At 43.7% G+C, this 12828-nt stretch overlaps 1 protein-coding gene and 1 pseudogene across 7 annotated transcripts in view; one reads left to right on the top strand and one right to left on the bottom strand.

The window, feature by feature from the left end:
- The window catches only part of LOC148030179 (uncharacterized), a 159257-nt gene that overhangs the window by 51782 nt on the left and 94647 nt on the right, over positions 1 to 12828 (top strand). The gene's annotated exons all lie outside the window — the stretch shown is intronic.
- Positions 7228 to 8303, bottom strand: LOC148030183 (uncharacterized; annotated as a pseudogene).

The following is a 12828-nucleotide window of genomic DNA, read 5'->3' as shown; positions in this document are numbered from 1 at the left end:
CAATGTGGGTACAATCTCCAAAGTACCACTTTAGGTTTTTGATAATATATTTATAGTACATGTGTAAGGGTGCATGTACACCTGAGCACTGTAAAAGGCACGGTGACACTTTATTCCCAACATTTCTTTGCTGGGCGGCACTTGTTCAGGTTGGGCAGCTTATTTACAGGTGGACATAATCATTCCTTTGCTGCGTTCAAATTGGCTGGTCTTTTCTGACCAGGGTGACTTTTTCTTGGTGCTAGGTGGCCTCTTTGTATAGGCTAAAGATTTGTATTCATATGTGTTTACTACCCCCCCTCCACATCGAGTTGTCTCTCACCTTGGATACTAAAACCGGTCTATGACTCACATAAAGTGGTAGATCCTTCAATTAATACCTAGTTTTTTTCACATACACACACAAACAGAGGCCTCACTCCCTCACTCAACACCAGATTGGCCCCGAAGTCCGGTGCCCCTTTCGGTATTTCTTTATCAAGTAAAAGATGGAAAGTTACAAAAATGAAATGTTCCAAAGTACAAAACTTGTGAACAATTGGCTTTCATATTTTCTGAGTAAATCTCAGCTGCATAAGGACAATACAACATCCCTTTTAGAAAAACACTTTCTGTGACCATAACTCAATAGTTCAAGTGCAAAATTGTAGTATGCAGAACTCTGTATTTACTGTATTTATTGTCTTGCATATCCAGAACATCTCAAGTAGGAAAACACTTTCTGTGGCCATAACTCAATAATTCAAGTGCAGAGTTGCAGTTTGTAAAACTCTGTATTTAATGTTTTTACTGTCCAGCATATTCGGAACAACATCCCAAGGAAAACACTTTGTGTGACCATAACTCAATAATTCAAGTGTAGAATTGGAGCTTGTAGAACTCTGTATTCACTGTTTTTACCTGTTTCTTGACTTGTTCTCAGCCCTATTCCATTCCAGATTTGTTCCAAACCAGTTGGATTACAAACCCTTTGACTGTGGCATCATTCCAACAGTAAAACAGTCCCACAAACAGCACTAAATCAGAGCTGAAAACCCTATTCCCATGTGGCATGGTCATCACTTTCTTTAGTTGTTGCAATGGAGAAGCAATCAGCTGCTCCTGAACCTGGACAGTGAAGCTCTTGCCTTCTACTAGGAGACTTTTATTGAGAAGTTTTAAAGGATTCTCTTCAGTCGTGAGAACTTGATGACTCAATTTGCTTATTCTCAATTATCTCTATGATAAAGTAATAATAGATCTCAATATGCGTGGTCTTCACATAAAAGATTAGACTATGTGCCAATTGAATGTCAATCATAGAGTTTGAATGCAATATATGAGTCATAGTCATACCAACTTCTGCTACTAGACTATCTAAGCATAGGGCCTTCTTGCAAGCTTCAATGGGGTTATAATATTCTTAGCCTTTGTAGTAGACAAGGCCATGTGTTTCTGCACCCTAGACATCCAAGAAACAACACGTCTAGCAAAAGTAAGTACATAGCTAGAGGTGGATTTTTGCAAAAACGAAGATAATGACACGAATAGATTCTGGGTCCAAAAATAGTTACTTCCTAAATTTTAGGGATGGTGACCCTTGCATTTCTCAAGTTGTTCTGAGCAACTTTTATCATTGCAACCACATCAAAAAGTGTAATGTGTCTCAGTTACGGTGACATTTATTCTGTGAGCATTCTCACATGCGCATCTTCTGTCTTGGCAAGACTCATTGTCCTGCACTATCTCCAATGGCTAAGCACACATTCCCAAACCACTGGCATTGTATTCTTCAGTGCCCATCCAATATGGAACCGGTTCTAAGGCTCAGACAAATCGTTAGTCCAATTTGTCCCAATGACTGTCTCTTCTGGCCATGCAAAGATTCTGGCTTAATCCAAGAGAACTATGGGGGTAAAAAGCAATAGCAACTAAAGAAAAGATAAATAAAATATTTATATAAGTAAATAAGAAAAGCAACTACAAAAAGTATCACCACCTGGTGACAGATACTCTCGGTCTACATTGCTGCAGATTCATCTTTTGTCGACCTGCAACTCGACGGACCCCCTACAGGTGGATAACATCCCAATGACAACATTTTTCTTTGTTTTCTGGCAGGTACTTTATTATAGGACATCTATGGATGACATGTATGCTTTGGAGGATTGTGTGGTTCAAGATGATTCAGACCGACCACTATCTTGTCTCTCTTTCCTACTATATTCTTTTGGAATTTTCAGTCCCCAACTTGCATTAATGGCATCTCTTGAGGTGTTAGTCCTAACCTCTCTATTAGCATTTGATAAGTTGGATGCTATGAACTACCATTGATGGTCGTGCCGCATGGATTTGCTCCTCGACGACTGTGACCTTTAGGATTTTGCTACCATTCCTTTACCTCGACCTACCATGGATCTGCGAAGGTTGGAGAAAATTGGTCTCTCTCTTCCGGATCCGGACATTTGGGCATCGATTATCTCTTGAGTTGAAGCTACGATAACTTAATATCGGCAAATTTCCCAACAATGAGGGATCGCATCCATAGGATGGAGGAGCTTTAGGATGAGCTTGCATCCCTTGGTATGGACATTTCTTTGGAGAACCTAGCTATGATACTCCTCTCTCATCTTCCATCACCGACACGTGATGTCTTCTATACCAGTCTTCTCACTTCTCGTAGCTTGGAGACTGTCACTTTGGAGGAGCTAGTGCCCCTGGTGCTTGAGTAAGATGTGCATCATAGTGAGACAGATTCTTGCGGAGCCCATGCACATGGTGGTGCTTATGCGGCTTTATCCACAGGTATAGGACAAGCTAAGTAGAAAAAAGGTAAGAGAAGAAGTTTGAGTCATCTTTCAACTTTGATAGAGATTTTGTGGGGAAGTGTAGAGGATATCCCACGTGTCCTCATTGTGAGAAGACCTTACACCTCGAGGAGAAGTATTGGAGGATAGACCCTCACCTTCGTCTAGGAGCGAAGGGTGGATCTATATCGTAGCCTTTATCTACCTCTACTTTGTTACCCACTATTACTATCGAGTCAATGTTTTTACACAGTTATTAGGCAAAGGATCCTTATTCAATTGTTGTGTCTTTTGAGCATCCTTGGCTCATTGACTATGATGCATGGAGTCATATGACTCTCTGAGATGATTTGTCACAAGATCTCCGTTCGTTAGAGGGTATTGTAACTGCTAGTGACGTTCTTTGGTGTCTACTAGTGGTGTTGGCACCTTGTCTCTATTGTCTGGCTGTCCATTGAGCTCTGTTTTTGAGGCTTTTTATGTTTTGGATTTGGGCTTTCCTCTCCTCTCAGTTTTTTGTCCTTCTAGACTTAGGACCTATATTGCTTTCATTGAGCCCACCATCTTTGTTCGAGGATTCTTCTACATGAGCCAATTTTGTTGACATGTTGGGAGGAGAGTGGGCTATCTACGCTCCATTCCCCTTTCATCGTGTGGGGCCCTCGGAGACATCTTTCTATTGCCGTACTCATTCTGGATTGTGTACCATTGATCCCACAGGTTCCATTCCATCCCCCACCATCTATGGTGGTTTCCTCATATATGCCATCGCTTTTAGAGGGGGACAATATTGGTGATCTGCTTGTGGATTTCCTAGTCCTTTGTGTTTTAGAGCGGGCTTTCCAAGATTGTGAGGAGTTTCTTCAGTGTTTCAGCTCTCCTTTGGGCCTTTCGTTTATGTAGCAACCTCTTTTCTTTGTCATCAGGCCACCATCACTTGTTGTTTGGCCCTTGGTCCTTATTGTTTCTATAAAGCTTATGCGCCTTCGATAGTTTCTCACTATTGTTCCTCCGTTGGGTTAGAGGTTTGACTCACCCTTCCCCAATTGGAGTTTTCAAGAGTGATTTGTTCAGGGCCTCTTCGTTTCCCTTGCCCTTTGGTGGCCTTTCATTTGATTAGATTTTTCTATGGAGAGGGGGTCTTGCTCAGTTGGCATTCTTCATCAATAGGCTTCATTGGCATTGGTACTCTTCTTGCCACCCTCATATCCGCATCTTCTTTAGCCTTCCACCACATCAAGGATCTGAGAGGGGGTGTTAGCAATCATGTGTGTCTTGTGTGGTCATCTCTTGCTTGTGATCCTTAGTTTGAGTCAAACAAGGACATTACGAGCTCTGATATTGTTTTTGTCTATCATTTTATGTGATTTAGACACTTTAGATGAAGAGCACATTAGTGCATTTCTTTTTGGGCAGCTTTGGCCATTTTTAGGGTTTTGATCCTATTTAGAGTTTTCCCACTTTTTGCCTAAGTATAGACGGCTTGCCTGGTTGAGCTAAAAATGCATTAGCTTCACTTAAATAGCCCCAAAATATGCTTAATTAATGAAGTAACCTTGTTTATTTTAAAGAAATGCGTTCCTAGAGAGTGTATGTGTCCCATAAGCACAAACCCACTTGGGAGGGCCTAAACTTTCCCTAAATAGGTATGCTACCATCCATTCAGCTACATATCTCGTTTTTGTAGGTTTCAAGTGTTTTCAGCTTGCTGCCCCACCCCTTTCTTGGAGGATATCGCAGTCTCAACTGTTTCTTGCTGTCATCTACAGTGGATGGTGTGGGCTCGTGGTATCAGATGCTAGCTATTGGGATGTGATTGTGGTTCAGTATACTACTCGCCTCACGCTTGAGGGTGAGCCTTGGGGTGGTGAGTTTGATGTCCATCCCCTTTGTGGTTATATTTCATGGGTACAACTTGTGTTGTCTCTTGTCTGTAGGCTAGATCCAAGGGGAATGTTTACTTGCTCTTTGGCATAGATACAACACCACATAGAAAACCACTCTTCACTCATTGGATCGTAATGGTCCACTCTGATTGGTTGCCATTATTCTAAATAGGGCGATATAGGATGTATTAGCGAGAAGGCAAACATGGGAGGCACGTGTTGTAGGTGATGGGTACGAGGAGATGTGGTGCTTCTTTGGTATTTGCGCTTTGGATCGTGCGAAAGGTTTGTAGGTGTGGAAGTCTTTGGAGCTTGTGACAGTATTAGGGCTTGGGAGATGCCACTATATGGTTTTCGCAGACCATTGAGAGAGAGAGAGAGAAATGAAAATGAAAATGGTATATTAATGTCTACAAAAGGCCAAAATGACTTATGAGACCATGAGTTACAATCATGTGTACGATGGTACAACTGTCTGGGCAAAATATGTAGCACAAAGCAAAATAAGAAAGGAAAACTAACTATGGCCATGTGTAAAACATAGAGCTCTATCTAGTAACAATGAGCTCCAAATGGTACAATCTCATGTGGGTATGGAGGGCCTAGCTCTAGCCTAAGCAATAATCCCCTGTATCTGCCTATGGAGGTGTCCTCGTTGTCTGTGTCGAGGCGTTGGACGTTGGATCGGCTAAGCTGAACGGCTTGATCAATTAGTACTCCTTGTTTGTGTGTGGATTGTGGCGGTGAGAGAGGCTCTCGTGTGGACTGTGGTTGTAACTGTATTGAAGTCTTCTGAGTCTCCTTTGCAAAGAAGTCTATGAGCTGCCTCTGTGAAGGGCCTCGATGTCCTGGAGCAGCTGTACTCCTGAGGCGCATGTCATGAAGCTGTCGTATCTCAAGAAGAAAGAGGCCAAGGCAATGCTGATCGGTAAAATCCACGACTCTGGATAGTGCTCCAATTCCGTCTCTAAAGAGACAATGGAAACGACCACGAACCTTATAATATGTTGGGCAGCGGCAGATATAATGCTCCTCCGTCTCTCGCTCTAATTGGCATATCTTGCATATGCGCTCCTCTAGTGGGATGGATCTATATCTGCCAATCTCAATCTCTAGCTGATGTGAGGAGGTGCACAATTGGCCAATAGTAGATTTGATCCCATCGGAAAGGTGGGTGTCCATAAATCCATCATTTGTAATATGAAGGAAATGCTTGCGGTAGAAAGCCCTCTTTGTCCCTAGCTCCTGCCCTGGCATCAACCATGTCCACCCGATGTCCAACTGGGTAAGATCCATCTTGATGATCTTGCGGATCTCTAACCTCCTCAGATCAAGAGATGGTGCATCAAGGGAGTATTGAAAGGGGGGTAACTTGTCCATACTAAAGCCATGCAGCTCAAACCAGGCTGACATCTGTGCATACCAATATGAATTATCACCCTCTCTGGCAGGCTGCCTGGAGGACTCAAGGGTGTGGAGGACTCAAGGGACAACAGTGTTTGGGTAAGTTCCATAGGCTATGTATATATGCGACCGATCGGGTGAGGGTGTCTACCACAATCGATGTAGTTGCTAGCTCAACTCTGATGATCTCATCTGGTACTGAGGCCTTACATCTGATCATCCATGATATCATGGATACTAGGGGTTTTTCCGTCGACCTCCATCCGTCATAACTGCGCCCTGATCTGCTATGGTGGTCAAGACTAGGCCCCCATATCTGTACTCCATAAAGTAGTGTGGATGTGGCCAGTGTATCGAAGAGCCATAGCTTGGTGCGGGGTTCTTGGAATTGCACCTGTGAGCACGTCCTCTTCAAACCACCTAGTGTTGTGTATCCGCAAGTCAGTCTAGTGTCTGCCGTCTCTCGCATAGAAAAGGTAGGCCCTGTCAATAAGACTTCCAGGTATGTATAAGAATCCACATACTCCAGCTCCTTAGATCCATATGTGAATTTGGGTGCTGATCTCTTGATCCACTATGGTGTAGTATTAAATACCATCACCTTGGTTTTACCAAGGTTCACTGAAAGCCCACTAAAGTATAGGAGTGTAATTCATTCTCTATGTAGACCCTCTGGAGAGTCAGCTATCGATACAATGTCATCTGCATACAATAGGAGATGTATCCAAGTGCCAGCTAGTGGAGCTCCTCTATCTCCTTCAAGGGAAATGTAATCAGCAATCCCATCAATATATACGCCAAATAATGTCGGAGAGGAGGGCATCCTTGCTTCACCCCAATGCTGGAGTAAATAGGTGCTGAAAGGCGCTTAGGTGTCCGGACTCTGCCCACAACTCTCTCATACAGTGCCAAAATACCCCAACTGAGCTCTTTCGGTACTCCCATGGCATCTTATCTATGTATCAGCCTGTCTCTTGGTACTGTGTCAAAGGCTTTGCGGAAGTCCAGAAAGCAGCAGTAGGTCCGTCGGCCATGGGCCCTTTCCTCCTCAATGATTGCTCTGAGTGTGAGAATGTGATCCAATGTGGAGAAGCCTCTCCTAAAGCCAGCCTATCCCTGTGCTCCAAGACCCCACCTCTCTACCCACCTGCTTAACTCATGCTCAAGGATGGAAGCATATAACTTAGCCAATGCATTCCCAACCATGATCGTCCACTGGGTAGAGTAGGGTCCCCTGACTTGAGGATAGGCACAATAGTGTTCGTGCTCCAGCTTTGTGGTAGGCCTTCACACATGGCTCTGTTAAACATGTAAGCTAGGAATCCTGCCACCAAATCTCTAGCATGGATCAAGTGCTCGGCTACTAGTCCATCATGATCTTGTGCCTTTCCTCTGCTAAGTCTGTCAATAGCCTTCCGGACCCTACTTTTTGTAAAGAAAGTGGTGGTCTTTGGACAAGGCTCAAGTGGGTCAGGAAGAATTGGCTGACCCTCCATAGTATAGAGATTAGCTGCATACTCTTCTTATACAACGGTGGACGTAATAGGTTTGGTCGGGAAATGCTCTCTGAAAAGCCTCCAAGCCTCTCTAGAGTCCTGGCTCGAGAATAATTGATATAGGTCTCGCTCGAGCTGGGCCGAAAATGTTCTCTTCTTTCACCGTGTGAGGTGTCTAAAGAGTATCACTGCCTGTCTGTGGGTAGTGGACCCCAGTGCTATCTCTCTTTGTAGTCGTGCTCTGGTCTCACGGCACTCATCATCATACCAGCTGTTCAGAGGTGCCCCCCCCCGATGGAGGCTCTTTGTGTGGGTCACGAGTGTGGGAAGGCTACGCCTGTAGCGATGTGTAGGGCCTCACTGAATTGCTGAGTCAGCTCTTGTAATGGAACATCGGGGTCTGCATCATGTAACAGTCTAAGGATCTCTGCCTCATAGGTATCCTCTGTCTCTCTGGAAAAGAGGTATCTTGGGTGGCGGTGAGCTGCATGATGGGTTTGCGTGTCAGTGAATTGGAGGTCGATGGTGAATGATAGGTAGGCATGATCCACTGCAACTCCGAGAAGGCGTGAGGATATTGAGAGGTCCTGGATGTGAGATATCAACGTTGGTGGGGCAAGAACATAGCCTACTGTGGTGGCACCATGTCGATGAGGATAATATATGGAGGCGCCGGATAGGTGGTATCTAGCCAGGCCATTGAGAATGGCCAACCTGTGTGTTGTGCCCATCTCCACAAGGTATCTCCCAGATTCGGCGACTTTCCCCATATCCTGAGATGTCCTCTCCAGCTGTCGCTTTGACACATTCTGCTCCTGTAGCATCTCCTCAAATGCATCAAAGAAAGATACCTGATGGGAGGCTATCCGGGCATTAAAGTCTCCTAGTAAGATAACCTCTCCCTGCTTCGAGAACTCCAAAATATCCTCATCCAAAGCCACATATGGTGATTTCCCCTTGGGTGGGGCATATTGGGACGTCATAGGGGGGAAATAGCATATGGCAATATACAAAGTGCGTTCCTCACTCCACACTCTCACCCACATGTATCTGGCTTGCTCGTCCTGCGGAGTAGGTGGATCATCTGCTGTAGCTCCTCCCTGATTAGCACTGCTAGTTCTCCCGACCCGCGATTACTGTGGTTTGTGCGTGTCTCCTTCTTGCAAGTTTGCTCCCACCTATAGCGTGTCACGTGTGGAAGTGTAGTATGTGGCCCCTGATGTGTCTCTGAGTAGAACATTATATCTCTCCCTTTGAATGTGTCTTGAAAAGCTCCCACATCTAATCGGAGGGCTCCATTATAGTTCCAGACTGCCATTGCAAAAGGCTGGTCCCATAGGTCCCACGCTGTCATTTGTGGCGCCTCTCCATGTCTACCACTCTCCATTCTCTGTAGAAGGCGAATTTGCCCTCCTCCCTGGCTGCCTTAATTTTTGGTATGCACTCTCTCATTTGGGCTAGTTGGGTTGGTGTGAGATTGTCACCCAAAAACACACTGGTCCCATTCAATGTACGGCGTTGGGCTAGGAAATCTCTGCTAGGCTCCAGGGTGGGGAAGTGGAGAATGAGTGCACGCTCTTTTGAGCTCTCCCTTTTTGTGCTTTTCTTGCCCGCTCTCCAAGTGGAGACATGTGTGTCTTTCTTAATATTCATTAACGTGTATAGCACCTTGGTGTCCTCATCGACTTTTCATGCATCTTCAGCCGCGTCACGTGAACATGGAGTGCTTTTATTTTCCTTTTTTGTTCCTACTTCAATGTGTCATTGATTATGGTTGTTGTAGGTGCGTGTGCTAGGTGTTTCCCCTTCTTTGCAATTTGAATCCATTGCTCCGCCTCCTCTACTGGCTGTTGGGTTTTCTTGAGCATGTATACCCGAGAAGTAGTCTCCTTTGTCGTCTCCTCCTCCTTTTTTTGGAGATGTTGTATTTCCTCTTTGATGTGGGTGAGCTTCTCGGTCATGCTAGGCTGAATTTCTCCTTCCTCTAGCTTGGAGCTGAGTTGAATGTCAGTCAGTAGGTGTCTAAGTGATTGCATCTCCCCATCTTGGGCTTCTATCTTCAATTCCAGCTTTTTAATCTTATCGTTCAGCTGCCTGTTCACTATGCTAAGTCCGTTGTCATACTTCTCCTTGACTTTGTTAATGGCATTGGTAATCATATGCTCTATCTGGACCTTCTCCATTATGGGGGCGAGTTCTATTAATGTCTTGAAAAGGCCACAGTGGCCTATGAGACCATAACCAATACAACTGCTGTCATCATCTCTCATTAGATAAGAAGAGAGAAAATTTATGTAAGTTTACACGGTATATTGGAGTGAGATTTATAGAAATTGAAAAAACTTCAACAGTTGGAAAAAGAACTAAGTTTAAAAAGATCAAGAGTGTAGGGTATCTCCCCTTTAGTCTATGGAATCCACCAAGACTCTCCAAGCTCCCTCCGACTGAGTTATCGTGCCAATTTGCCTCTGTAGCAAGCAATCGTGATGCGAATGTGGCGCATAATGGCAGGCCTATGTTGTCGTGTAGGTACTCTAGGGTGTCTTGCTCTGCGTAGTGTTGTAGCTCTATCAGCTGTGATGCCTCCTGATGTTTGTATCTCAGTAATGCCTATCAGTAGGAGATGTAGTGTCTGGGGTGGTCGCGGCTGGGGGCTTAGCTATGCTGAAGTAGTTTGTAACTGCTCTTTGGAGGGGTGGATGATGATGGGGTCGCCTCCTATCCTATAACAATAATGCTCTGCGTTGTTGGAGCTCCAGCAAGAAAAGGCCTAGACATCTTTGATCCTCATAGTGCATCACCCGTCTTAGTGGTCCAAAGCCCTCCTTAAAGAGGCAATGATAGCGACCTCGCATATCGTAGTGTACCATACATCTACAAATGTAGTGCTCCTTTGTCTCTGGCTCGCATCCACAGAGCTGGCACATCCTCTCATCAGCTGCAATATGGCTCCATCGACTTGTCTCAATTATCAGCTGATGTGATGAGGTGGGGATCTTACCAATAGCAACTCGGAGTCCGTGGGACAGTTGAGCATCCATGTATGTAGGCCTCACTATGAAACCGTCATGAGAAAGCTGCAAGAAGTGACTTTGGTATTATGCCGTTTTTGTGCCTAATGGGAAAGGGGGCTTGGACCAAGTCCTTTCTATATCCACTTTAGTGATGTTTGCCATGATCACACTATTCAGCTCTACACGACTAAGATATAGAGAGAGAGAAGAAAGAAAGAAAGTTATATTAACGTCTTCAAAAGGCCAATTTGGCCTCTGAGACCAAAAGGCTATATACAAAATGTTTGAGAAGTTTTCCAAGTCCCAGTAAAGCTACTAGCTAGTGTTATGGTAAACTAGGTGAGTAGTTACAAAATGGTATACAAACTTGATACAATCTAGATGCACTTTTAAGTGTAGTGTGGAACTGCTCATGGAGAGAGAGTGAGTGAGTGATATTGATTCTACATAAGGCCAATGTGGCCTATGAGACAAAATCCAAAGTACATCCATGTCTAATGTGATCTCATCAGTAAGGTGAAGATAATATTAAAATAAGTAAATGGCCTATGTAACAAGGCTAAGAATAACTTTAGGACGGGACTATGCAATAGTGAAACCATGTCTAGGAACTATGTATAGAAAGATGCGGTAGAGATTGAAGGATCTAGCTGATCTTAAGGTTTGTACATGATCTCAACTATGATGCGGTTGCTAACTACTCCATTGATATGCCTAGGAGAGAGAGAGAGAGAGAGAGAGAGAGAGAGAGAGAGAGAGAGAGTATGTGTGTATGTAATGGTTGCTCTTTGGATATGTGCAAATGGTTGATGTTGCTGTCTTTTTCTTTACCCACTCAGGGAATCCTTGGTCTAGTGGACTTGTTTTCTACATGTTAACTATGCTCCCTTTTGCATAGCTTTTGCAATGGTAGCATTTTTTACTTTCTTTTTCAGAGTTTAGAGATGGTGATTCTAATTGACCAACAAAGCCTAGTTGGCATAACTTATCACAACTTTTGCCTTTGATACTCAATGCATCTTGGGATCCTTGGCCTGTTACCATGAAATAACTGTGATGTGCATCACATGCTAAAAAACCTTGCACATTTGAGTAATAATTTAATCAAATGTTATGAGCAAGATTAAAGCATCTCAAAATTTCACATCCCGTGAGAGACCTCCCCCTTGAAATCCCTACAAGCATCCTCAATTGCACTGCATTGTGCTAAAAGAAAAGCATACTGCACTGGAATTTCCGTAGAGCATCGCAATCACAACATTGCGCATTATTGTCCAACCATGGTACATGCCCCAAAACCTTGTTGAAAATTTAAGCTAGCATATACAATCCAGAAGTGTTGCTAGAAATCCATTGGATGCGTCCATAACTCATGTTTCTCAACTATTCTGACATCCTTTTTTTTTTTGAGATTTTACCTCGTCATGGATAGAATGCGTTGATAGGAACTTGGGTTCTTTAAATTCTTGTTTCAACGTGTGTGTTGTGTACTGGAGAAATATTAGATTGTTCATGGACAGACTTGAAGGTTTATCATGCGCTATAAGAGGATCCATCTTCGCAAAATCCTTTTTGGTTGTACCACAAAATCAGCCCATGTTATATGCTTTTGCAACAGATGACACAACTACATCGTTGATGTTGAAAAGGCAAGGCTGAAAAAGATGAAAGGAAGAGAGAGATTGTATCCAAAGTTAAGTATGAGATACTATGCGTCCTTCTAGGTGCTGAAAAAGATTAGTGATGTGGCATATTGGCTGAAATTACCTCCACATTGGGGGATACACAATGCCTTTCATGTCCATTTGTTGAGGCCTTTTGTGGTGATGTGTTAGAGGATATGTCTCCTGGGCTCTTGCTCAACATTTTGTGAAGACCCCGCCCAAATCTCAACTTGTGCTGCCAAAAAATTTTGGGTTTTTGCCCAATTTGTGTTCCCATGCACGAATCTTCAATGACAAGGCCGGCATTGCACAATTTCTTTATGATTTGTGCATGAAATTTGGGGCTTGTTGGCATAGAAGCTTTGGGATGCATACGGTGGTAGATTCCAGTTGCTTTGAAATTTCAGGAAGAATATTGGGGTCTTTAACTTGCATGCACTTCAAGGCAAGAAATAAGTGGTAGAGCAGCATTTAATTGCTGCTGTAGTCAGATTGAGCAGAAAATTTTAGGAAAACTCAAAAATTTTTGTGACAATCGACATGAAATTGTTGGAAATTGTACTTTTGTGGGCATGCAT

The sequence above is a fragment of the Lygodium microphyllum genome, chromosome 10, assembly GCF_053477565.2.
Source record: "Lygodium microphyllum isolate KBCC chromosome 10, Lygodium_microphyllum_v1.1.10, whole genome shotgun sequence".
Lineage (NCBI taxonomy): Eukaryota > Viridiplantae > Streptophyta > Polypodiopsida > Schizaeales > Lygodiaceae > Lygodium > Lygodium microphyllum.
This window is presented reverse-complemented; position numbering and strand designations above follow the sequence as displayed.